Below are 5,549 nucleotides of genomic sequence, written 5' to 3'. Positions count from 1 at the left end.
CTGCAGCACGTAAACGGCTAATGCAAACAGCAGCTGCGAACAGTACGAACTGTATCCAAACACTGCCAGTACTTTTGATCAGAGCCACTTCTGACTGTCGTGATGCTCTTGATGGTGGATCCTACTTGGGCTGAGAAAGCCAGAGTGACCAGGCCATTTAATGCAATACCTGAGTCCATAAGCACAGTCCTCATTGGGCTATGAGGTAGCATCAAACGCTGCCAAATGATCTTTGCTTTTCAGCCATCATAGACACTGGCAACCTGTTGTGTTAGTTACTGGCAAACCACAGTCCTGCACAAAGGCCACCCCAGGCCTTGCAGCCTGCTCCAGCTGACTTCCCAAACCCTTTCCTCTGCTCCCCAGATATACCAGGGCTCACCCCTACCCTGGCCGTGTCGCTGTCCTCTGCAGCTGCCTCTCCAGCCTGCCCCCAGTTCTGTAGTGGCTGCTGCACTGCCAAGCCAGCAGCGGACACTGCTGCACCCACCAAGGGCAGCAGCACCTCTGGCACTTTCCAGAAACCTGTGTGGCCCTTAAGAAGTGGGAAGCCAGGGGGTAGAGGGTTATGGGGGTTATCTCATCCCTTTCCGCCCTGGCTGCAGGCCCTGTTAGCCCCTTAGACTCCCTTCAGGGCCACGAGGCTTGTCCCTCTGCTGCAGCTGGCCGTGGGCTGTGGAGGGCTCCACTCAGGCCCTTGTCCGCCCAGGGCTAAATCGACATCTACAGAGTAATCAGTGAACATGGATCATTGCTTTTTTTTTTTTTTTTTTGCATCTTAATTTCTCAAAATATTTCCAAAGCCCTCAGCTTGTTGGAGTGCTGTGTTGAAGTACTCTGAGTGCAGCACTGACTGTAAAAAGTAGAGCAATGCTAAATTTTAAGGAACAAACCCTCAGCTTTGAACTATCTCAATGGCTATTATAATCTGCAAAAACAAGTGTTGTTTCATTTGAACCTTTGACTATTTCTGTATGTGCCTGCAGGCTCAAGTAGACCCTTGCTTATATGTCAGGAAAATTAGAACTATACTTTTCCTTTTCTCCTCCACACTCATTTCAGAGGATAAACAACTCCGACAAGGTAACATTAAAATGCAGTGAGTCTGGCAGGCTGATTTGTTCATCCTCAGGTAGAAGACTTCCATTTCAGCAAACTCCCATCTCTGTAATCCCTCATCCTCTACTCCAAATTTTAGATATCCCACCATAGGAAGTGTATTCCAGAATCATGTATGTATCACAAAAGCTGCCCACTCTTGCATTCAGTTAATGGGGTTTCAGATCAAGATACCAGCTCCCCTCAATCTCAGCAGAGTCAAGGTTGGCATGAGGAAGGAAGTAGCCTCATGTATTCTTGCTAAGCTTTTTAGATATTTTGCAATTCAGCACCTTTAGCTTCTGCCAGAAAACAGAGCCGGTTCACTCCATAGCAGTCCCATATGTGTTCCTTGAAAATAAGCAAGTGAATCAGAAACGCACATCAAAGCAAAGGTCCACTCACTGCTCGCTCCAGACGCGCGCTGCGCCAAAGGTGAGAAGCGATGGTTGTACACGACAGCCTGCTGCAGGCCTCTGCAGCTGCCTTGGCGTCGCAGCTTTGCTCTCCACTTGTCGTTGCCGGGGCACAAGCAGGACAAAAGAAATATTACTTTTTTAGTCCAGCCACTCAATGTTTGAAGAAGGTATATGTATTTGCCAGCAGGATAAAGCTTTTAGAGGAGGAGCACTATATTTTATCAAGCGTAGTAAACAAGTATATATTGTACACAAATATTTTTGAAACAAATGTTAAAATCAGAGTTTGAGTACAAGGCTTGAGTTTTGTTCTTTTACGTGCAGATTTAAAGCAATTAATCTTGATTATGGTAACAAGAGGAATAGCTATATTCAATGCTTACACAATGGCAACAGGGGAAATATATTCTTGATGCACTCAGCAAAAAGGAAGTCAATGAGTCTGGCTTCATTCAGTGTTTCAAGAGCACCATCTTGTGGTTTTCCCTTTCCAGAACATATTTTATTTTTTAAAATTGCTGTAGTACAACATCATTTCCTGAAAGGGGATGTCAGTCTTTGGCTTTAGGTGAGAATTTTTTGGGAGGGGGAGGACTATCTTTTCACAATCTTAATCTAGATTCCTATTTTAAATTCTATCAGTCAGGACAGACAGTACATTTTTATCATGAAACATTCTGAGCTTTTTCGAGAGTAATGGCTGCCACACATTTTAAGCTATTACATTAAGTAATTTGAGTTTTAAGCTTCTTGTCAAATAAACTATTCTGACATTTTAGAATGTAGGTTCTTTGTAATGGAGCCTTCAACAAGTGACGGAGCCCTCAACGAGTGACAGCATACTTGATATATACTGAAATCTTACCATGTGTCAGAAAGAAGCCTCCTCGAAAAAAGTTAGATAGATTATGTGTTATGCTAAGGTGCCAAATGTTGCATAGTTCAAGCAAGATTTTGTTTCTCTTCTTTCGGTTCTTCCATGTCTTCTAGCCCTCACAGCACAAAAAGCCACTGCTGGAGGATAAATTATACTGCTAGGTACGTACAAGCCTGTCCTTATTTTTACAAATGATTATATTATCAAATTAAACATTACCATCTGACACTTCTCTCCAGCTTTTCTGGCTGCTGAGGTGGGACAGCTGAGATAGCTATCATTTTCAATATTTTTCAAAAAAGTGCAAGCACCTCTTTAAACTTCTCAGGTAGTAGCTATATAAGGTTTTTCAAAACGGCATAAAAAGTGCAAGAGAATACTTGCAAAATACTGATCTGAGTCACTATTGATTTCAGAAAGTCGCCTCAAGAGGTAAATCCCTGGTTTTGCCTCCCTTATCAGTGTTAGGATGAGGTCATGGAGTAATCTATCAGCAAAGAGTTTTTCAGAACAGGTCAAATGGCTACTAGCTGTAGCAATTTACAGGACAGAGAAATATCTCTTGCTTTCTACTGATGTAGAACCATGCCTAGAGATGAGCAAGTAACTGGGACATGTACTCTACCGCCCAGACCGGTTAGAGAACCCTGCCGGTCTGCATGTATTTATCACCCTTATTCTGTAGCATCACTCTGGCTGCCAACCGGCAAGTCTGAAAGCTGTTTAGCAACACAGCTTTAGCAACTGCTATGCTATTCTCTTATACTAGGTAGGACCCCTGTGTTGGCCATATGTCTACGGCAGTTTCAAGATAGGCTCAGTACAGCCCTTAACAATATTCTGCCTTTCTGACTATGTTCCCACCTTTGAAACATAAACCCCCTCCTAAGCGTTGACCAGAGTGCCAGCTAGTACTAACACATAGTCTATAAAGAGCTGCCTTGTCACTCAGCACTATACACTGCCATGCCTGGGTGGGGACTGATTGTCCACTCTCTGCTTTTTTTCAGCTGCATACAATTCACCTGTTTGTTATGAGCCCAGTGTAACAGTAAAATGGCTTTCAGGAAAATGCATACAGTTCATATACAGTTTTGAGGATCAGCATTGTTGGGCAACGTTTCAATTGTTGGGCAAGATTACTATAGGAAATACCTATCAGCATAGATCCTCACGCTTCTTTTTAAAAATTTTCCGTAAGAAAATTGTAAGCATACGTAACAAGTTGGGGTCCTTAAGAAGAGGTCACAAATGGACTACACTAGTATAGGAAGTTCCCCGTTCTCAGCATGAGCTAACTTAGGCTGAGAATTGCCTAGTTTGCAAGAATAGATCAGGTATCACATTTTACTTTTAATTCCTTTCAAACACAGGTTGTTACTCAAAGCAGTTTGCCCATAATTATTTTCTAGATTATTAGACTATGCTTTTAGATTAGGATTCACAGAAGACTATGTATTTCTTTCCAGTACACTTAACTATCCACCTGTTGAAAGTTGCAATCTGGAATGGCTGCTGTTTATTAATACCAAGACTGGTAAGCAAGGCTCTAAGAATCAGGATAAGACAGACTCTAAAAATGGTATGGCAAGGGAAAAGAAATGACCACATCAGTTGTCAGAAGACACATTACAAATTGGCATAAGCATCGTTAGAAGTAATCCAACCTTTGCCACAAGGCTTGAGGCAGAAGATATAATAAAAATTCTGCCTTGGACTGCTTCCTATCCCTCAAAAGTTAGTGGAAAATGTTTCTTCATATTGCTTGTCTCCATTTGTGACTATTGAACTTGTATAGTCTCATTCCTTCCCCGTTGTCTTGTCCCCCTTGTCAGGAAAGGTCAGTTTCTAGGTGGGGGAATGAAGCTGCCCTTTGCTTTCTCTTTGTAGAGATTGTTAGGCCAACAAGCAGCTGGAAACAGTTTCCTTCAGTAAGTCCAAAACTCAAAAAGGTAAATTTGTTAAAGTTTGGAACACCCACATTTAGCTCCAAATCAGGCATAGAAACTTCAATTTAAGATATATAATATTCCATAACAGCAGTCTAAGGCTGCATGCCTGTGCCATGCTCTACAGGAACATGGCATTATTGGCCTGTGCCAATAATCTACAGGAAAGGACAGTTCTACTGAACTCACATTAGGATCTCTGTGCTGTTCAGGACACAGGAATTCCAGGAGGCAAAGGTGAAAATTTGATAACCAGCTTGTTCGCAACATTTCTTACACATTTGTGCTAGGCCTGTAGCCTAATAACAGATTGATTATAATTAGTAGTAAATCAAGTCACTGACCACTGGCTATTTTCCATATGTCACAAAAGATGCTGAAGACCAATACCCAATAGCTGAGGGCTGTTATCCTCCATAAAAACACCACTCTTCTGGCCTGCAGCGTGGGACTAGTTAGTGAAACTTTTGTGGCCTAATGAATAAGAAAAGGTATAACAGGATGGAAGACTTCTGGCTTTCACAGTTGAATCTTGAGCATATCTCATAAGTGGACTTAAACAGACCACAGCTGCATAAAATGAAAGTTCTTTGTAGTATTCAGTCAGGTTCTTAAAGTCTCAGATTTAAGTTAGTATATTACATTATCATCTAACTGCAAAACGTTAATGATTCCACACAACTTTTTCCTACTACTGTTGTCCTGAATGACAAATGAACAAGTGCAGAAAAAGATGCTATGTAGCATTTAATACTGTTCTACCAAAAGTTCAAGGAAAACTGACTACTCAGGTAGGACCTACTAAGCTGCATTCTTAGTCTGTTATCTACTTACTCCTGATGTAAATAACACAAATAACACAAAAAAATCAGCGGTCATTTTTGACAACACAACCAGTGCTTTCCTTGAAAACTTTGCCATGGAATACCAACCGCAAGTTTACTATTAGGCAGTTGGTTCTATAATAGCATCATAAATTCAGTCAATAGAAAAATTTCCACTGAACGTGTTTGTTCAGAGACTACAGAAATTTACTACTAAGAGCCTTTAGGTAAGCTGCTGGGTCACGGCAGGAGAATGGATTTACGCAAAAATAGAAGAGAGACTTGGTCTTCATCAATTAATGTTTTTAAGAATCACATACTGGGAAATGAGCAGGAAGAGTAAACCTTTAACATTATAAACAGAAAGTCCAGACTCACAAAT

The sequence above is a fragment of the Struthio camelus genome, chromosome 3 (genome assembly GCF_040807025.1).
Source record: "Struthio camelus isolate bStrCam1 chromosome 3, bStrCam1.hap1, whole genome shotgun sequence".
NCBI classification, from domain to species: Eukaryota; Metazoa; Chordata; class Aves; order Struthioniformes; family Struthionidae; genus Struthio; species Struthio camelus.
This window is presented reverse-complemented; position numbering follows the sequence as displayed.